Genomic DNA, 22,830 nt, shown 5'->3' on the forward strand with positions numbered 1-22,830 from the left:
ATGTTTGTGTTCCTTTATTTTGAGATGCTTTTAGCATTACTGTTTTGTGACTTAAAGAACATTAAGAAAATGTTACTGTGAAACTGGACAACGTTCACAGTGTTTATTTCTGATCGCAGCGGCTGCTTCATGTCTGTTGCACCATTCAGGGAGTCCTTTCGTTGGCGCTTTCATGAGGACATGGCGAGGAAGCTGGAAACTTTTGGCACATTCTCTTTAAAAGCACAGCATGTTGGCGACTGGTTAATCGATTAGACCTATGTAGCGCTTTAGATCTCAAAGCGCTGTGGTGGTTGCAGCAGTTACAACTCATGAAATATGGGGTGCAATTCACGAGGAGGGGGCAGGTTTGAGTGCACATTGGCTGCAATCATACTCTTAAGATGATGGGCTGTGTGTATCCATTATCAGCACTTAGTCTTCGCTAAGGGATCTTGTTTGTTTTGTTGTTGTGTTAATGCTTTGCTGCGCCCGTTTGACTTACAACCGGCTTTTTCTTTCCACAAACTCGATGTTTGTGTTCCTTTATTTTGAAATGCTTTTAGTATTACTGTCACACACACAAGCACAACCACACAACCACACACACAACCACACACACAACCACACACAACCACATGCACAACCACACACACAACCACACACAACCACACACATAACCACACACACAACCACACACAACCACACACATACACAAACACACACACACACAACCACACCCACACACACACAAACACACACACACATGCCCAACCACACACACAACCACACACACAACCACACAAACAACCACACACACAACCACACCCACAACCACACCCACAACTACACACACCCAACAACAACCACACCCAACCACACCCACAACACACACACACACACAACCACAACCCCATACACACACAACCACACACACAACCACACAGACACAACCACACAGACACAACCACAACCACACACACACAACCACACACACACAACCACACACACACAACCACACACACACACACAACCACACACACACACACAACCACACACACACACACACAACCACACAACCATAACCACACACACACAACCACACACACACAACCACACACACACAATCACACACACACAACCACACACACAACACCACACACACACAACCACACACACATAACCACACACACACCAAGCACTGGCATAGCCAATAGGTCTCGCCTTTGGGACCTTATAAGTGTTTAGCCACGCAACAGTTGATGTGGTTGCACCAAGGATATTGTGTTGCATAACTTTGTGTTGCATAACTAAATACTTAGAAGGTCCCAAAAGCGAGACCTATTGGCTATGCCAATGCTTGTTATGTAGTGTGGCTGGTAATCCCTTTTGAGGAAAGTTTGCGAGAAATATTTCCAAACATTGAAACTGGTTGCACAATTTGCACTTAAGTGGATTTAAGATCAAGTAAATCAGAAGGGACACTGATAAAATATTCCAATAATTTTGTGGAGTGCCAGGCAAACACTTACCCTTCCCTAGAAATCTTTATGATTATTGCTAAAACATTGAATCTTTTAGCAGAATTTCTTATAAATTAACTAAAGAATTTTGAGTATTACAGTCTAATCACGCACTTTCACTGACTCTTTTATCAAAATGTTTAAAGCATCTTTCTTCACTCCATTTTTCCATTCTGCCTCTCCCAAGTCGATTCTGAAGGAGACAAGGTGAAAAAATGAATTGTTTTACAGATTTCTCAATCACGTGCCATAGTCAGCAGTGCTAGACGGATTCCACAGTCTGGTTCTGCATTACTGCAGCTAACTTTGAAAGAGCTGTCAACAGCAGATCTTACCTCCTTTCTCCTTTCTTAATTTTCTCAATTTTAACTTTCTTAATTTTCCATTCTCCTTTCTTAATTTGGGTTATATCTTGATAAAGTGTGGTAAAGGCGTCCATCTCTTTTGCCATTGCGTTCAACCTAAGTTGAAATAAAGAGGAACTGCAATAAGGTACCAACATAGGGAGAAACACAAGACTGCCTAAACCAAAAAGAGGCAACGGAACCCACCTACATAAGTTAAAAATACAATAGACACAAGACACTCAAAAAGCAAAAGCAAATTGGAAAAACACAAACAAGAACAAACAAATTGAATAAAAAGCCAAATTAAGGAAGCAAGGGACTAAAATGCAGTGAGTATAAAATATGTCGAAGAGCGGGATGCAAGGATATCAGCTACTTGCCTTAAATAACCTTCATACCATAACACTTCCTGTCTTGACCTGTAAGGATCTTCACCTGGATTGGGCAGGCTCAAGGATACATGTTAAGGGCTTTAGGTGAAGAGTTATGTCACTTTTAACCACCAGAGGTCGCTGTCTTCGCTAAAAGTACAATACCGCACCTTCTGATGGTCTGAAAGTCTTTGATGTGCTCCTGCACCACCTCTGCTGGGAGGGTGTAACAATGGTTAATTGGATCCGAGAGCAGACAGCTTGCAAGTCTTGCCGGTTCAGGCCCTAGGCAGCAGTAGTTGGGATATGATAGATATGATTATAGAAATATCGATTACAATAAAACAGGTTTTCCAGTATAGATAATGAAATGCTTTTGTACGTGTCATGGAAACATGAAAACAAGCAGTGAGTAGCAGTAGCAACCAAAATCAGCAATAAGCTTCCAGGCGTCGATGAATTTCCCCTCAAATATAGGCTTAAAATATAATTTTGAAATCAAGCCATTTTGTTTTGAGATATCATTTTTAATTAAATCACATGTACTAAGTTGAGATCTTGAAAATGTGCATGGTGTCTAAATATCAGGAAGTGATTTTGCCTGAAACATATTTTTCACTTTCCAAAAAAGTAGGGGCCTCATTTGCGAAGAAATGAGACAGCGCGGTGCCACAAGCCATTTTGGAGGGATGATTGTTCTTGTGCAGCAAGGGACACCTTCCTGCACAAAAACAATAATTGATGGCATTTTTCTCTTTCTATGTGTGCTGCAGCACACACAGAAAGAGGAAAAAACGTAAAAGTATTTCTCTTCATTGCGCCACTCCTCCACTGAGGATGCGTAGGATTCTTACGTGTTCCCAGGTTTACGAAACGTTGTAATCTGGGAATGCGGAAGAATCCATGGGCGTTGCGTGGAAACACTCACAAATAACCCCCATGGCACGCTCTTTCACCCAAAGTAATGCGTAAAAAGGGGCCCTATTCACAAGGCAATGAAAAGCCATGCATGGTGGCTTTGTGTGGCCTTGTAAATATGGGCCAGCACAAGGGGCTTGTAAATAAGCCCCTTAGTGTGAAAGATGCAAATACAGTAGATTGTAATCTGACTGGAACATCTTCAAAGCTCTCAAATAAAGGTGGCCTTGTAATTTTGATGTGTTTATTACACACACAAGACTACATGTTACTGAATGCCTACAGAAAGTTAGATTACTGATTTTAACTGTGCACCACATATGTGTTTTCAATACAGTGTCTTTCACAGTGTCACAGAAAGCAAACAAGACTATATATGTGGGCACACTGTAACAGATGCATTTAATACATATGCCTATGAGAAGCTTGGCAGCTATATATATATATAACCATTTTTTATCAGGTAAAATAAGAACAAACAAAAGACTTATATATCTCCTAGCTCGCAATGTTAACCATACCTCCAAAGCTAGTGTAAGAGAAGACATGCACTACTATGTAAACTGTGGTACAAGTTATTTTAGGGTTGCAAATCTTCCCACGTTGAACTTTAGTAAAAAGAGAAATCACAGGCTTGTGACCAGGCAGTCATTCGGCTCTAAAGGGGGAAAAGAGGGGTAGAATGACCAAATAGCATTGGTCTCTTTCCAGCTGTACTTCAGAAACCTAATTGGGACAAGTGTTCTTTTCACACCACAATTTGAAACTGGAATTGTACATTTGGTGGCTGCAGGAAGAGAGAGACAGAGACTCTCGCGCTAAGGTGTGAAATGTGTCAGACCTAGGCCTCAATTTCTAAGTTTAAAAAGTCACTTTTCATTGAAAGAATGTGTGCCTCCTCATTTGGGCGCACCAACTAAGATAAGGAAACATTAGGGTCTTTTTCCCATGACCAAATGCTGTTCTTGTTTAATGATGCCTACAGTGTTGTATTCTCTTTCACTGACATTACCCAGTAACACCAAAAGGGTGCTCTCCTTTTTGAACTCCTGGTGGTTGCCTCAGGGAGACTTGTTACCTTGCTCACTGCAGAGTCTGGGTCGGCCTCTTCACTGAGAAGCCCCTTCCCCAAGAATTTGCTAACTAGTTCTTTTGGGTTATCTGCCTTTTAAAACGTAGGTAACCCTAATTGACAAGTAGACACCCCAACTAAATCTTCATGTTTCGCCATCGTACTCGCAAGCTGAGCAGTGGGGGTCTAAACAGTAAGGGTTATGACACAGTTCTTAAATTCATTTAAATGATCTTGCCCTTACATTGGTCAGAACATCTCATATACTTTCCTCTCTGTGACCTCCAAGGTCATGCCCATGTTCAACAGCTTTGCCTCTATAGACATGAGTTTTGCTTCAATACTGTGGGAAGTGCACTTCAGTTACATAACAGTAGCTTGTTGAATACTCTTGGAAGGCCTGACAAGGTATATGGTAGACTTCCAGGTCATTGAAATAACTAGGCCTCCTCCATTTTGTGTTTTATCATTATGGATTGTGCATCTGAAAGTCCAGGGCAGTAGTAGAACTGGATTTGTAGGCTTATCAGCTCACCTCACAATTGGCTGGAAAGAAAAGTCAAAACTGACCAAAATGAGGCTATACAGTATTGTTGGAGTGGGCCCTTTTTGCAGGGTCATCCCTGAACTTTTTGCCTTCCTCCTATATTTTTTCTGACCTGTTGTTGCCTGTTTTATGACTCTGGACACTTTACCACTGCTGATCAGTGCTAAAGTGCATATGCTCTCCCCATTATAAATTGATGTATGGATTAGTGATTCCATGATTGGCTGGTTTGGTTTACTTGTCAGAACCTATTACAGTGCACCAGGAGTGCCCAGGGCTTGTAAATCCAAATGCTGCTGGTGGGCTTGCAGCACTGGTTGTGCCACCCACAGAAGCAGCCTGTAAAAGTGTGTCTAAGGTCTGCCATTGCAGAGCCTGCGTGCAGTCTGGTACTGTCATGCTGACTGGGCTAGTGCACCCACTTGCCAGTCCCTAAACTTTTCCTTTTCTTCATATCAGACACCCCTATGGTAGGCCCAAGATCAGGGTGCATTGTAAGGATAAGGTAGGACATTTCCTGGTGTGTGTGGCATGTTCTAATAGTGAATTACAGCCATTTTCGTTTTTCACTATTGCAAGTCTACCTGATCTCCAAAGCCTAGAATGGGCAGTTTGGTTATTACATTTTATAACCCTAACTGACTCAGGGAACATGGTAGAAATTCGAATTTAGTATGCCTGAACTCGAATGATAAAATACATCTTTTAGTGAAGTTGGTTTTAACATTCTGTGTTTGAAAATACCACTTTTAGAAAGTAGGTATGTTCTTGTCTAACCATTCAAACCTGCCTCTGCTAGGCTGTGTAATCCTTGTCTGGAGTTTGAGTGACAGGGCTGGGGAATTCCAGGAGACAGGGTGAGGCAGCCCAGTGATGAATAGAGAGATCTGCATCTAGATGGGAGGGAGGGAGGAGTTGCACCTGGGACCTGAATAGGGCTGGGCCTTCCCTCCACAATGCTGGCTCAGCCTCCTGTGGTGTGTCTGATGTCTCTGCCCTGCACTCTGAAAGGAAAGAAGGAGTCAGGTAAACAAAGTGCTCCAGGACTGACCAGAACTGGTTTGGACTAGGCAAACACCCCTCTGCCCTCTGAGGACAAAGGATTTTGGAGTATAAGTAGTAGGACCCTGATCCCAAGAATTTAGATCACTTTTGGAACAAGAAGAAACCTTTACTGAGGAGCGGAACCTGAAGAAACTGAGGAGAGACTATCCCTAAGCTGAAGTGCTGCTTGGGGGATTGGCCCTCAGTGGTTTGCCTGACTGCCAAAGGAAGGAGAAGAGACTTTGTGTGCTTATTTCAACTTGTAAGGATCTCCAAGGGCTTGAGAGAAGATCCTGCCTCCTACTGAAGTCTCAGGGACAACAGACATCAACCACCAGCTCCACAAGAGTTCTTTGGAAGTGCCTGCTGCTGTTTTGGGCCTTCTGAGGGACTGCGTGTCGCAAGGAGCTGGAAGCGCGACTCAAGAAGAAGAAGCGTGTCGCCGTCGCTGCTGCTGCCGTCGCATCTTGGATGTCACCGCTGCAGCTGTCGTATTGCACCACATCGAGAGAAGCGTCTCGCAACGCCGAAGAAGCGTGCTGCCTTCGCAGCCACTGGGGCTGTCGCAGCGCACCGCATCACGAGAAGTGTCTCGCATCGAGGAAGAAGCGTGTCGCCGTCGCTGCTGCTGCCGTCGCATCTTGGATGTTGCCGCTGTAGCTGTCGTATTGCACTTCATCAAGAAAAGCGCCTCACATCCACGGAGAAGCGTGCCACCGTCGGAGCTGCTGTCGTCGCATCACCGAACAAGGGTGTCGCCGCTGCAGTTGTCGCATCGAGCAGGAGCGTCTCGCAACGTCGGAGAAGAGTGTCGCCGCTATCGTCGCATCACTGGACAAGGGTGTCGCCACTGCAGCTGACGCATCGAGCCGAGATCTCTCGCAACATCGGAGAAGCGTGTCGCATCAGGAAGATCTTCACGTCTTTATTTCTTTGCACCAAACTTTTATCACATCAACATTGTTGCAACACTTTCGTTGCCCTGCATGTCGCATCTAAAGGTACAAGTGTTGCATTTAAAAACTAAAGAGAACTAAGCTAAAACTACCATCTTAAGTAACAGTATTGTGGATTTTTGTCGTTTATAGTCTTGTGGTAAATCTATATAAAGAATACTTATTTTTTATATAAAACCTGTGTGGTGTCCATCTGTATTGTTGTCGCTTGATTACTGTATGTGTTCACAAATGCTTTACACACTGCCTCTGAGATAAGCCTGTCTGCTCGTGCCAAGCTACAAAGGGGGTGAGCAGGGGTTATTTTAGGAGTGTACCCCTTTACCCTGACTAGAGGAGAGGGTCCCTATTTGTCAGAAGTACCTACCTGTGCCAACTAGAGACCCCCAATTCTAACAAGTATAGTTACAAAGGCAATGCTAACACCTAATATTCAGGCCCTAGTATATCACATCAGAGGTTTCAGTTGTTAAACTCTTGCTGACATGGCTACTCCAGGTAAATGTTGTCACTGTAAATGTTTACAACATCATTATGCTCTGTGAGTGGCAACAGCTTTTGATGACCTGAATCTGTCCTGTTTAAACATGGTATTTTTAAGTAATTGCAATCGTAACTGTAGTTATTAATGATTCTACTAATACAGGCGTATATGCACTAGAGGATAATCACTACATTATCATATTTATTGCAGCTTGCGTACTTCTCCAATGGTAGGTTTATCGATTACTGCCTAGGAGTCCCAACATGGTCCAAGTTTAAGTCTTGTGAGCGTCCATCTTTTGCTTGACAAGCTGATACAGGTGAGTATGTGGCCAGGGAGATTATTTGAGGTCAGAGTTGCTTGTACAGATCATCTACATTTGCATTTTGATGCTAGTGTAAATTCACAGCTGTAAGAAACCAAAGAAGAGCATTTTAAAGTCAAGGTAGCCAGGGGCCAAATCTATTTGGCATTTCAATATAAAGCACCCTATTTTAAATGCAATACAGCTTGAATGAGTAACCAATCAAGGGAACTACATACTGTCTTCAGAGACATAATCTTGGTGGCTGAGGCTACAGACTCGCCTCACCGCTGCATTTCAGCTACATGAAGCCTGTTATTAAGCATTTTCGGGACTCCCACATACATCACGCTAGTTTATTCTAGATGGGAGTTAACAGCTGTTCCAATTGTTATTATTTATGCTACTTGTGGCATCTTGAAAATCTCTATAAGATAGTACTCATTTATGTGCCTATTTGCGTTCAGGACAAATTGTTCACAGTGCGAATATAATTACCAGGGCTAGACTATGCGATTGAAATCAATCTAAGCACGCTAAATCAAGTTGTTGGTACATTTTCTCTAAGATCATGGTGGGATCTACATGTAGGATAAATGCAGCTTTGACTCAGCCACATTTGCTGCCTCCTGGAAATATGCCATTGTCATACCTCTGCTCAAGAACCAAATGCTGCCCCAGCCACGCTTCCAACCACAGTTCCCTCTCCCTCCGACCATACCCAGCAAAGGTCTTAATTAATCAACTGATTCCTCACTGACTACCACAGCAACAACCAGCACCTCTACACCATACAGTCTGGAATCAGGCCCAAACACAGTGCAGAAACAGCACCCATTACCACCACAGACAACATTAACATGATCCTTGACAGAGGCGACACTGCAGCTCTAATTCTCCTGGACCTCTCTGCAGCATCCTCATCAGCCGCATGCACAAGATTGGCATCCAAAGACCTATTCTTCACTGGTTAGGCTCCTTCTTATCAAATCTAGAACTCAAGCTGTCAGCCTGACACTCCTTGGAAGCCCGCAAACTCATCTCTGGAGTGTCTCAAGGTTCATCGCTCAGCCACATCCTCTTTAACGCATAAATGATCCCTCTCGCCAATGTCATCTGTATGCATGACATCCTCTCCTACACCGATGGTACACAATTCATACTCTCCCTCTCAGATAAGACCTCCCAAAACAAAAAACAATTTCACTGCTTATATGACCAAAGTCTCTAAATCGATGAAGAGTATCCCGCCCTCTGTCCCTATGGACAGTGATAATATTTTTCACATCGTTTCCAGAGCCATATCAGCAAGCAAGGGTGGTTTTGAGGGCTTTGATGTTACCAAGAATCCACTAACTAGAGCTCCTCCTGCCAAAATAACCTTGGGCGAAATGGACAAGTTTATTCACAATAGCTTGGGGGATGCCAATCTGACAGTTACTGTGGATACTGTGGCCCCAATTCCGGTAGCTCTACCTCCTTTCGCACTACTAACAATTTTATCATGGGACTTAGCCGGCATTGGCAACAAACTAATGTGCCCAGATTGGGGCCTGTTTATAGATAAGCATGACATATGCCTCTTTCAAGAAACATGGGCAAGGGGCGAACATTACCGTAGTGGTTTTGCCTCTTTTTGGATTCCAGCTAAGTGGGAGGGGAGGTGTAGACCATCCGGAGTTTTGACAATCTGGGTTCGTACCCACTTGGGTTGCCAGGCGACGGTGGTGGATACTTCATCCCCGGATGTGCAATGTGTGATCCTGGCATGGGCTAATGATTATCGGCTCACTCTGATTAATGTTTACTCTAGACCGGTAAACATCACAGCGGAGTCTAATACCATTGACGAGCTCTCTACATTTCTAAATATTATTCCTCAGGGCTCTATTATGCTAATGGGTGGAGACTTTAATTGTCACTTTGAGCCGCTACCGGGCTTGATAGATGGTGATATCCAGGAGGAGGATGATTACTGGGCAATACCCCCAGCTGTGGGTTTGTCACCCAGATCATGGACGCCTCTTGCTGTTCAGATAACGGCCCTAACTTTAAAGCATTCAATTAAGGCATGCAACGGCCGTTTTCAATCTGATGTCCCCACCAAGTGTACTTGCAATAAACCGGGTAAAGAGTCCAGGTTGGATTATATATTTGTCGAGACACGTGCTTGGGATAAGATTCAGGACTTCAGGGTTGAATCAAGGGAAGAGAGTGATCATAACCCATTGATTCTCCAGCTTCTATCCCCGGGGAACTCAATTGTGTCAAATACTGAAAACAAGGACTTAGATACAGGCTGTGATTTATCCAGCAACAGGCGTAGGCTGAGGTGGGAAAAATTAGTTAATCACCCTGCCTCACTACCCGAACTATATGAAAAGATAATCCCGGTCCTGGAAGTTGTTGGCTCTCTACCATTGCATGCTCCCACTCTTGAGACGCACAAAAAATTTGAGGAGCTAAATCAGGAGCTAAATACTATTCTGGCCAGTGTTTTAAACCCTATAGTGACTAAAGAGTGTAGGAGCCGTAATACACCTACTTGGTACAACACTGCTTGTAGAAAACTAAAAACAGAACTCCTTGAAGCTGTTAAATCTAACAATAATAAGGCATTAGTTAGACAAAAACGCTGGGAATACAAGCAATTAATTGAACATGCTAAATCTGAGTGGGATAGTGATAAATGGGATAACTTAACTGAGGCTCTTCATAAAAAAGACTCTCGTAAATTTTGGCAAATTGTCAATACGGGCTCATCCGAACCCATATCGGCTATAGCTCCTAACATCGCTGCTAGCGTGTGGGAAGCCCATTTCTCCTCCCTCTATGGTAGCGAGCCCTCCACCAACGGTATTGTCCAGGGGGAAAAATTGCCGAAACTTACTCTAGTCCAATATGGGGACGATTTTCGGGAACAGGAAGTTTTTGACATAATTTCTAGTCTTCAAGCAGGTAAAGCGCCCGGCTTGGACAAACTTCCTGGTGATCTTTTTAAAAATGAACCAACGATTTGGGCACCTTATCTAATGGCGTTATTTAACGCAGTTCAGAAGGGTATGGCAATACCCAGTACTTGGCTGGGAGCTGAAATAGTTCCGATATTTAAGAAGGGCTCTCCCTTACTCCCGGCAAACTATAGGCCTAAGCCTTATAGATGTGCCTCAAAAGATCTTTGCAAAGCTGATTTTAGAGCGCCTTGGGGACTGGATAGAGGAGTTCTCTATCCGGAGTCCCTATCAGTCAGGGTTTAGGAAGAATGTATCAACTCTGGACCAAATCTTCCGCCTTATGATGTTATATTGGAAAACTGTAAAGGTCGAGGGTGGCTCTTTGTATATCGTATTTGTGGATTTACGTGCGGCCTTTGATCTGGTACCTAGATCAAAACTATGGTCCGTATTATCTCAGTTGGGTGTCCCTGCCTCTTTACTGAATATGATAATTCGTCTTCATACGGGGAACTTTGCGCAAGTTAGGTGTGGGAAGAATGGGGCACTAACATCTAGATTCTCTGTTGACAAGGGAGTCAGACAGGGGTGTGTTTTGGCTCCAACCCTTTTTTGTCTATATGTCAATGGAGCTTTCTCACACCTAAACAAGGTGACAGATAACGACGCCCCTAAACTTGCGGGTAATAGGGTCCCAGCGATAATGTTCGCAGATGACACCCTATTACTTTCTAAATCCCCGATGGGCCTACAGCGAGTGCTGAATGGCTTTGAATCATTCTGTTTGGAGCAGGGTCTAGAAATCAATACCCTTAAAACAAAATTTATGATTTTTAATCCATCAATTACGACACGCTCAAATCCATGTATAGGTGGAATTGCTTTGGAAAGGGTCCATACTTTTGAGTATTTGGGGCTTACCTTAAACGAAACAATGACGTGGGCCCCGCATCCAACTAAGGCCCGACTGAAATTAGTCCAAGCAATCGGGGGGATTATAAAAATTTTCAACACATCAAGTGTAAAACCGATCGCCCCACCCCTTGAAATTTACAAAGCTCAGGCAAGAGGTCGAGTGGTCTATGGAGGTGAACTCTGGGGGACTAAATGTTCCCTGGAGATTACATCCATAGAAACTAGGTTTCTAAGGCAATTGCTTGCCCTCCCCTCAAGTACTCCCTTACTCCCACTGAGACTCGATCTGGGTTTGCGACCAATTGATGAAGTTCTTGGCCTCAAGCCCCTAATATTTTGGCGGAGAATCTGGACTACTCCAGAGCTTCAGGTATATAGAAACGAATTTATGGAAATTCTGAGCCTACCAAATGTAGGGAGACACCCTTGGCTTAGCTATGTGAAGAAGGAACTAGGATCGCTAGGCTTCCCACAACTGTGGTTGGACCCGCTGATAACATGTTCTACTGTCCCCCGGAAGCTTCTTATTAACTCTTATTGTGAAGCTAAGTTAGTAGCCCTTAATCGCAAATCTTAATCTTCCATCTTAACACATGCTTTTTTAAACTTCAAAGATTTTTATCACTTCGAGGTGGCTGTGAGCGAGATTAGACCCCACCTTGCTAGAAAACTATATATACAGTGGAGGTACGGCACATTGCCCATAAGAGCCTTCACTAGCAAATGGATGCCGCTCTCCCCTAAAAACTGTCCAGGTTGCGACGTAGAATCTGAAACTGATTTACACGTAATATTCTTTTGTCCTGCTTACAAAAAAATCAGGAAATGTTGGATTCTGTCTGTATGTAGGAATCTGGGGTTTATCCGATGCATGCCTGCCTATCGGGTCTTCAAAACAGATCTATCTACTCCAATAGTTTTTGCTGTATCCTCATTTCTTGTCTATGTGGAGGAAGAGAAGATCTTGTGTAACTATAGCTTGAAGTCCTAGGCATCTAGTTTATGTTATTAATTTTTAATTCGGATGTATGTGTATGTGGACTATTTATTGTACTTGTTGCTAAATTGTTTGTACTTTTATAACTATGTGTCGAAATAAAGATTGAGATGATGATCATGGTGATTCTACTAATACAGGCTTATATGCACTAGAGGATAATCACTACATTATCATATTTATTGCAGCTTGCGTACTTCTCCAATGGTAGGTTTATCGATTACTGCCTAGGAGTCCCAACATGGTCCAAGTTTAAGTCTTGTGAGTGTCCATCTTTTGCTTGACAAGCTGATACAGGTGAGTATGTGGCCAGGGAGATTATGTGAGGTCAGAGTTGCTTGTACAGATTATCTACATTTGCATTTTGATGCAAGTGTAAATTCACAGCTGTAAGAAACCAAAGAAGAGCATTTTAAAGTCAAGGTAGCCAGGGGCCAAATCTATTTGGCATTTCAATATAAAGCACCCTATTTTAAATGCAATACAGCTTGAATGAGTAACCAATCAAGGGAACTACGTACTGTCTTCAGAGACATAATCTTGGTGGCTGAGGCTACAGACTCGCCTCACCGCTGCATTTCAGCTACATGAAGCCTGTTATTAAGCATTTTCGGGACTCCCACATACATCACGCTAGTTTATTCTAGATGGGAGTTAACAGCTGTTCCAATTGTTATTATTTATGCTACTTGTGGCATCTTGAAAATCTCTATAAGATAGTACTCATTTAAGTGCCTATTTGCGTTCAGGACAAATTGTTCACAGTGCGAATATAATTACCAGGGCTAGACTATGCGATTGAAATCAATCTAAGCACGCTAAATCAAGTTGTTGGTACATTTTCTCTAAGATCATGGTGGGATCTACATGTAGGATAAATGCAGCTTTGACTCAGCCACATTTGCTGCCTCCTGGAAATATGCCATTGTCATACCTCTGCTCAAGAACCAAATGCTGCCCCAGCCACTCTTCCAACTACAGTTCCCTCTCTCTCCGACCATACCCAGCAAAGGTCTTAATTAATCAACTGATGCCTCACTGACTACCACAGCAACAACCAGCACCTCTACACCATACAGTCTGGAATCAGGCCCAAACACAGTGCAGAAACAGCACCCATTACCACCACAGACAACATTAACATGATCCTTGACAGAGGCGACACTGCAGCTCTAATTCTTCTGGACCTCTCTGCAGCATCCTCATCAGCCGCATGCACAAGATTGGCATCCAAAGACCTATTCTTCACTGGTTAGGCTCCTTCTTATCAAATCTAGAACTCAAGCTGTCATCCTGACACTCCTCGGAAGCCCACATCTCATCTCTGGAGTGTCTCAAGGTTCATCGCTCAGCCACATCCTCTTTAACGCATAAATGATCCCTCTCGCCAATGTCATCTGTATGCATGACATCCTCTCCTACACCGATGGTACACAATTCATACTCTCCCTCTCAGATAAGACCTCCCAAAACAAAAAACAATTTCACTGCTTATATGATCAAAGTCTCTAAATCGATGAAAGCCAACTGTCTCAAGCTCAACACCAACAAGGCAGAAGTAGTGATCTTCATCAAGAACACCTTACCACGCGACCCCAAGTTGTTGCCAGCCAAACTCAAATCCCCAATCAGTACCCACTCCAGGACCCTCAGAATAATCATTGACAGGAAACTAGACATGACTGCACAAATCAATGCCATCTCTACATCCTGTTTCCACACCCGAAGATGCTGGAGAAAATCTTCAAGTGGCTCCCAAGCAACACTAGAAAAACTGTCACTCATGCCCTAGTTACCACCAAGTTGGACTACATGAACACCCTCTACACTGTAATCACCAACTAACTCACTAGAAAACTACAAACCATACAGAACTCAGCAGCCAGACTCATCCTCAACATCATACACAGAACTCTTATTACACCACACCTCACATAGCTCCACTGTCTCCCGATACACAAATGCACTCATTTCACACTCCTCACACACACATTCAAGGCACTAACTAACTTAGGTCCCACCTACACAGAGCCAGATCAGGAGGATGAGCCTTCTCTTACATCGCTCCTAAAGCACGGAACAGCATTCCACTCTACATCGAGCCTCCTCCTCTCTTCAATTCTGCAAGAAGCTGAAGGCCTCACTTTTCAATTAACCAATCTGCAATTGGCAGAGCTAGGCACATACACCTGCTCAGCACTAGGATATCCTCGCTGTTAATAGTGCGGTTTACAAATATACATTACATAACAAAAATATTAAGAGTTTACACACCAGTAAAAATAATAGTTTCAGTTCTACCAATAACAATTAGAAGGTATACGTTATGAAAACATCTAGTATAAAAGTGTTTTTTCTACTCTTTTCCTGATTACTTGCTTACTGCAAGAGTTAATGTGTTCTCTTTTATAGAAATTCCACGAAAAGATTCCCTTGTTTGCTTAGATTATTCAAATTCAGTAACATATGGTTTAAGACACTGACTTCAGCATCTTCAGTGGGCTGAGCTGTGAACACTTATCCCAAAAGACAATAATTAGTGTCTAGATGAGGCGTGCTTGATCAGTTTGTGTGTGGCAGAGGGAACTTCAAAGAATCACACTCCTGGGATTTTAATGTTTCCAGACTTTTGTTAACACATTGGCGCAGCCTTGTGCAGCAGTATTGTCCTGGTGTGGGTTTGTATGATTTTAAAATAGTATTTGAAAGTAATCGGAATTTATAAGGTCTGTATGGACTTATAAATTAAGTCCAGTATTATCATCCATTCCTCTCACACTTCTAGAAAATCAGCTAACCTTCAGCTTTTAGCAAGCAGAGAACAATGCACTCATTTGCCAGATATATGTTGTGTTGATCAGTTGTCATTGTTCTTCAAGGTTAAAAATAAATGAAAACACAAACATATACACTCTGTTCTGCATGTAGGCTTGAAAGCATAAATGTTTTGCATATTAAAGTGGCAAAACTCAGCATACTATTTTACTTATCAAAAATAAAAGATTACGTGAACTAGTTGTTTTCAATTAGGCATGAGATTAGTGTTTGTTTGATTTAAAACAACTCCTACTCGACTGGGCCTGCTTAGTAGTTGTGGGGGCAGGTGCGAAAATCTTTGTTGGTGCATTGACTCCTTCTTCACAGATTCCCTCCTTGCCACCCTCCACTTGTGCCCCTTATCTCCTTTTAGCCCATGTCTCACATGTACTGCACCACTGATCTCAATGTAAACTGTCAGAGCGCTGCACATCACAAATACGTTTTACAGAAAATAAGTGTGTAGATCAGTGCAAAGGAAATGTCACTTAAGACTGTGAGGACCACAAGGTGTAGGAGTCACATGTCATTCTTACTGGTAGGCATTGTGTGTTAAGACTGCTTGTTCTTGGATAACAAAGGGACAGATTTACTATGCTTTGGTGCAGTGTAGTGTAGTGAAGCAACCAAAGTTGCTTTGTTGTATTACATGAAAAAGAGAGTACCTGGTCCTGTTGCTCTCTTCTAGTTATATCATTCCCAAGGCTGACCTGTGCCAATGCACTCATCATTGCACCATAGTGCAGGGGTGTGTGAATGATGTCAAACCATAGATTTTACACTGTAAGGGTATCCTTCTGGCACAAAATACTATGCTTTGACCAAGTTTAACACTTACCACTTTGTATGTGTGATGACGGTGCAGTACATATGCAAAGTTGGAAAGATGCGGAGAAAAAAAGTATTTCCTCCAAGTTTGTTGAGATAAGTGTACCACTCATGGTATGCATCCTTGACGCAAAGCAGCTCATAGAGCTACTTTCCAACACAATTGAGGATTATCCCTGGAAAGTAAGCTAAAAAGCTGTGTGGGCCCGATTCACAAACGTTAACCTGGATGAAAGTCTAACTTTATGACTTTTGGTATTGACAAAGGGCACTTACTACTCGTAAATGCACTTTGTAAATGCAAAAAGTTGAATTTACGACTTTCGGTATTAAAGTTAGACTTTTGTCTCATTTTACCTTTGTGAATCAGACCCTGTGTGTTTATATGCTATGTTGATATCTAGAGTGTACTAATCACCACAGGGGTATCCAAGTGCGTGAGCAGGTGTGTAGGCATGTAGTCCCTGCAGAATTATTCGAAGAGCCAGGTTTTTAGCTTCTTGCAAAACTGAACTAGCAAAGAAGAGGCTCTGATGTGTTGTGGGAGATCTTTCCTTGTTTTGGGTGCGATGTAAAAGAACGAGTGACCTAATGTGCTGCTTTTGAGAAGACTGGGTGTGTCTGCAAGTGAGAGTGAGTCTACCGTCAAGTGTCTTGATGGGTTGTGAAAGTGTATATGCCTGTAGAGGTATGTGGGGCCTGTGTTTTGTAGGGCTTTGTAGGTATGCATGAGGAGTTTGAATTGGCTAGGTTTGTGAATGGGAAGTCAGTGGCGCTCCCAGAGGTGAGGTGATATGTGGGTGCAGCGAGGAAGGTTGAGTATGCTTCTTGTGGTGGTGTTGTGGATGGTCTGAAGTATGTTCAGGAGTTGCTTGGAAAACCCACATTTTGCACCAGGTTTGTGCCACTTCGTGATGCAAACCAGGTGCAAAGTGTTCGTAAAACTGCCCCATAAACTCAGGATTTGAAAAGTAACACAATGATTGGGGATGCCATACTAACAAATTTGTATCTTTACCAAAAAGGAACCCTTTTTTAGCAATCTTAGAATGAGGAAAGAGTGAGGAAAAAACAAGGTTCTAAACCTATGCTTGCACTGTGCATGGAGCGTTTTGATGTCCGTTCATAGCTCAATGTTCTATATTAAAGGTATTCTAACTTAAGAACTCTAAGTAGCAAAAGGATCTCTGTGACAAAAGCAGTAACCCACTGAACTATCTATCTATAATAAAAATCTGTGATCTCTTTGTTACACGTTGTGCTTTGCAGTTGGAACATTAACCGTCTATGCTACTTTATCATGAGTCAAAACAGTGACTCCATAAATCCCAGCTCTCTAAATCAAGTGCATCAACCACCAAAGGTATCATACCGTTGTTATCATTTGGTGAACAATGCTGGGCATATCAATATCTCTGCAAACTGCCCTCATCTTGCCTCAGTCTGTCATGCAAAGGGCACCTACTTGAGCTTGGCATCCGGTACGGCACCACCAGTTGCACTGCCCTAAAGCCAGAAATACTACTGGATTTCGGGTTGCTTGGCTAGGTTTTCCATATTAAATAGTAGTGGTAATTACCTGATTTCTCAATTACATACAGTCTTTTCTTGTGTGAGTCTGGTCCTCAAGACGGGAAAACTACTATGGTAGTGTGCAATAGAAATCTCATCCCTTGGAATCTCAAGGACCATTGCCTTTTTAAATTCCTCTCCCTTTGGATAAAAAATGGTACCCCTCCTGTTATTCTGTCTCCATTCAGAGACAGGCCCCTTTGTTCCCCAGTCTGCCTGTGGTATAGAGAAATAACTATGATAAAGGAGATGGGTGTGGAGCTAATGATCACAATCTTCTTGGAGAATTTATTCTAGATGAATTTCTAAGCATTATGTCTCAGAGTTGAGGAGCGGCCATTACAGACTCTGATGCACTATGCCATTCTGACATGACTTTGCTCCTTTACTTGTCTTTATGCATGTCTTTCAGTGACTAGTGTAAAGATTGATTCTGCATAGATAGCTCTTCCTCAATTGTTGAAATGGGAATTACATTTGGTAATATTTGCCAGTCAAGTTGTAAGCAAGATGCAGTCTTCTTTAAGCTTCTTTCGGGTTGGCGTATCAAGCAATACCAGGAGGACGTCATGTATTCTGTTATTTGGTTTTACAAATTTTTGTTCTCATCTCTATTTATACTGTTGATTTCAATGCAAAAAAAGCAAACAAGACAATAAGTCCAAGAACATAGCGCTTTGTTAAATGAAAGCCCAGAGCTCAATGCATTCTGCGATTTTGACATACAAAGATATGGCAACTCTAGCTTCTTATTCTATTCAATGAATTATATTGCTTAATCAACCTAATAATCAGTGGCATTTGAAAATAAGGGTATGTTTGCAAGAACTTGTAAGAAAACAAACCCAGAACCAAGACGCTGGAGCTGGTTAGAACATATACCCACAACTACATTGACATTTGAGTCAGTGGCGTAAGATTAGCTGCCGCAACCCCAGTGGTGTGGGTGAGCCCGAAACGCAGGCCCCCCCCCCTCTGGCACTGTGCATGGGCAGCAGACCCCTGACATGAGAGCTCCCGACTGGGTCCGGGAGGAGGGGGACCCTCCATGTACTTTGCAAAGGGGCCCCCTCAGGTTTCGTTACACCAATGATTTGAGTGGTAGAGGTGTACAGTAAAATGATGATTGCTTGTTCCATTTAGGACTAACTTGAGTCCAAGGACATTGTGCAGATTGAAGCTAAATTACCAGTATTCTATTTGAAAAGTTAATGCACTCGTTTGTTTCTATTTTGAAGGTTATAAGTATCCAGATACTAATCTCTAGTAGTCATCCTTAATTGTCATCTCAATAACGAAGCAAAAAGACATCAGTAGGTTGCTCCAAATTAACTAAATGACAGTGCTATGAATGTACACGTGAACATGGAGCTTATAATGGCTGATATTGGCTTGGTGGAAAGGTGAATATTAAAGGGAACAATTCAAATTGTGGGGCCTTATAGGGCATGGCAGCATTTGAGGAAATGGTGGATTAGGAGGAAACCTGCTTCAAAGATGGAGTTCTAACATAGTCTCTCTCCATCTATACTTCCCCCCCCCCCTTCCCCTATCTATTTTTCACCCCCCACCAAAGCCTAATTACTCCTTACTCGCTACAGTTTTTGATTACCTATATCCATATTTTTCATGTAGATAGCTCTTAGTTTTTGCATAGCTGTTAACATATCTTGTATCAACCAATTTGTATTTTTTGTTCAACCGGTTTGAATGCTATATTATTGAACTAATGTCATATTCCTGTGCCTTCCTCAAACTCCTGTAAAGCGCTCTGATACCCCCGGGTCTAGCCAGCGCTATATAAAAACTTTAAATAAATAAATAACTTGAAAGGAAAACAAAGCAAAGAACTGCTGGTCACAATTTAACATAGCGTCTACTGATGAAACAGCTGTGACTCTCTCATCTGGGCACTTTGTGCTCAGAGGAATAAGCCATACTGCTTGCATGTTGAGAAAGGTTGGCAATTGCTTTCAGATCTGAAATACTTTAATGCCTAATTGTGTGTCTGTTAAGTTTCCTTCTTCACTGCTTGAGACACATGCAACTCCTCTGAAAAGCAACGTTTCCACCCTGCACAGATTAGGTCAAGTAAAAGGTGTCAAGTACCTCCTTAAAAAAGCCACAAAGGGCAAGAAGCTTTCTTAGTAATCTTGTCTAGCTTGAATGTAGTTAAAGATTAATGCAGAAATAAATAGCAAGGCACCAATATCTTCCTGACATCAGGAAGAGGGAAAGCCAGGCAGAGACATGCACATATAGATCCAAAAGAATACCCACCCAGAAAGAGGAACATTCAGGGACCAAAATAGAAGAAATAGTAGCCAGAGGTTGATGAATGTGATGAAGAATAAGGGAATGAATGCATTGCCATTTGCCCCTCACTCGTACATGTTTCCTTATATATAATTAAGGCAGGAACTGGCATCACAGTAACTCGACCTCATCTTCAATTGGGAACCTCAGGCAGAATTCCCTGAACAGACGACCATCTTCCGAAAGGCAGTTAATAAGGTCTGCCCTGACCCCTTTCCTGTAACTCATTTCGTCTACTTATTACACAAAGAAAAGGAAAAGGTTTGACTTTCTTTTACACAGCACAGAGCTCCACAGTCCTTTCACCACTCTCCTGCCTGATGTGGTGCAGGGATCGCAAAACACCTCTCAGTGGTACTGCGACCTGCAGAAATACTAGGGTGGTAGAGGCCATGCGGCTTCTCAGCTATGCATTTAGCATGGTGTCTTACAACCTGTTGCCTGACAGCACAGTAAGCATACCACCTTTTTTTGGATACTGGCAAGCTTTTTTAAAGTCTTGGCATATATGCAACAATATGCCTCCACCCTGAAACTCCAAGATTATCAGATTGCTGGAGGTGACTGTCCTTGTGCTTGTGTGCTGTTTCTTGGACTGGCCTGCAGTGGTTACTATTGGACTTGGAAGAAGAGGAAAAGGACTTTGAAGGAACTTTTATTTTTGCTACAGCCATCACCCAAGGTCAAGAAGAGAGCTAGCCTCCTGTTGGAGTCTCAGGCACATCAGACTCTACCACCAGCCTCCTGTTTCCTCCCAGCGAGGATTTCTATCTGCAGGTGAGGCTCCTGTGAGTTCCATGGCCTCTAGTTCTACTGTGGAGAAGAGAGTGCTGAAAATCGTCGCTAACGCCCGTTAGCGAGCCGCCGCAGCTGAAGAGCGTAAGGAAAATCATTGCGCTGCTGCCGCTGAGTGCTCACTACCGGAGATCATCGCATCACACGTTTGCGGGCTTCCAAATGCTCGCTAACCCGAAGATTATCGCTTCGCATGTTTGCGGGCCTCCAAGTGCTCGCTAACCAAAGATCATCACATCGAGTTCATCGCTTCACGACATCGCAGCGTGGACGCCGAGCGTTCGCCATTTTCATCGCATCGCATCAGGATCGTCGCTCCCTCGCGGGGCGCCTTTTCTTTTTCTCCATAGGCCAGAATGGGAGGTTTGACTATTACATTCTATAGTCCTAACTGACCCAAAGAACATGGTAGAAAAACGAATTTAGTATGCCTGAGCTCAGAATATTAAAATACATCTTTTAGTGAAGTTTATTTTTATATTCTGTGTTTGAAAATACCACTTTTAAAAAGCAGGTATTTTCTTGCCTAAACCTTTCTGTGTGCTCTGCTGTTATGTGTATTGGCTGTCTGGTTTTGGAGGGACAGGGCAGTCTGAGTCAGACCTGGGTTGAATAGAGATATCTGCATTGGAGTATGGGGAGGGGTAGCTCCTGGACCTGAATAGGGCTGTGCCTGGCAAGGTGAATGCTGGCTCCACCTCCCACAGTGCGTCTGATGGCAGACCCCCTCTTTCTGAAAGGAAGGATGCAGTCTGGTAAACAAAGTGCTCCAGGGCTGGGCAGAACTGGTTCAGTGACTTGTAGCTTCTGAGATCAAAGACTTTTTGGCTATAAATATCTGTGCTGAAACCCCTACAATTTGTATTGCTCCTGGACAATAAGAGGAACCTCTGTCCGTGTAACTGAAGAAATCTGCAGGAGGTGACTGTCCTTGTGCTTGTGTGCTGTTTCTTGGACTAGCCTGCAGTGGTTACTATTGGACTTGGAAGAAGAGGAAAAGGACTTTGAAGGAACTTTTATTTTTGCTACAGCAATCACCCAAGGGCAAGAAGAGAGCTAGCCTCCTGCTGGAGTCTCAGGCACATCAGACTCAACCACCAGCCTCCTGTTTCCTCCCAGCGAGGATTTCTATCTGCAGGTGAGGCTCCTGTGAGTTCCAGGGCCTCTAGTTCTACTGTGGAGAAGAGAGTGCTGAAAATCGTCGCTAACGCCCGTTAGCGAGCCGCCGCAGCTGAAGAGCGTAAGGCAAATCATTGCGCTGCTGCCGCTGAGTGCTCACTACCGGAGATCATCGCATCCGAGCGTTCGCCATTTTCATCGCATCTTATCAGGATCGTCGCTCCCTCGCGGGGCGCCTTTTCTTTTTATCGCAACAAGATCGCACACGCAACAGACTCGGCACATCATCCTCCCTTCACGGCAAGGATTTCAACGCATCGCCGGCTTAGCGTGGAGAAGTTTGTTGCTTTGTCCAGCACACAGATCAGCGCATCATCCTCCCTTTCGGCAAGGATTCAACGCATCACTGGTCACGCGTGAGGAAAATCATCGCTACAACTCCTTAGCGACATTTTGGTTGCTTTGCTACAGAATCCAGGTAGTTTGTGAGTAAAAGGGTCACAGAGACCACTGCCTTGAACTGAACTCCTCTTTGCACACTTTGAACTATTTTTGCAGTATTTTAAGAGTAACCCTATTTTTCTAGTATTGTGGATTTTTACTGTTATTGGTCTTGTGTTAAGTCTATATATAAAGATACTTAATTTTTTATAACTACTTGTGTGGTGTCCCTTTGTAGTGTTCTGTACTGTGTTACTGTGTATGGTCATAAATGCTTCACACACTGCCTCTGAGATAAGCCTAGCTGCTCGTGCTACGTTACCACAGGGTTGAGCAGGGGTTATCAAAGGGTGTAGCCCGCTTACTCTGACTTGGGAAGAAGGGTCCCTACTTGGACAGAGGTCAGCCATTGCCAACTAGAGACCCCCATTTCTAACACTCCACTACTCTGGAACAGAGGTAAAGAGGCTGATGTAGAGGGCATATATTTCTTAGAAGACTCAGACCGTCAAGGAGATCCTAATACTGATG

At 43.2% G+C, this 22,830-nt stretch overlaps 1 protein-coding gene across 10 annotated transcripts in view; it reads left to right on the forward strand.

Moving 5' to 3' along the window:
• LOC146821629 (synaptosomal-associated protein 25-like) overlaps window positions 1-22,830 on the forward strand; it is a 491,673-nt gene that overhangs the window by 330,776 nt on the left and 138,067 nt on the right. For 2 of the 10 annotated variants that reach the window (XM_085612670.1, XM_085612673.1), the window contains 2 exons: window positions 7,452-7,560; window positions 12,600-12,708. The exons of 7 other annotated variants lie outside the window; for them this stretch is intronic. The gene's annotated coding sequence lies outside the window, so the exon portion shown is untranslated. The remainder of the gene's footprint in view (window positions 1-7,451; window positions 7,561-12,599; window positions 12,709-22,830) is intronic. One more of the 10 variants, XM_085612671.1, reaches the window with a different exon arrangement.

This window comes from Triturus cristatus, chromosome 6 (genome assembly GCF_964204655.1).
Source record: "Triturus cristatus chromosome 6, aTriCri1.1, whole genome shotgun sequence".
NCBI lineage: Eukaryota > Metazoa > Chordata > Amphibia > Caudata > Salamandridae > Triturus > Triturus cristatus.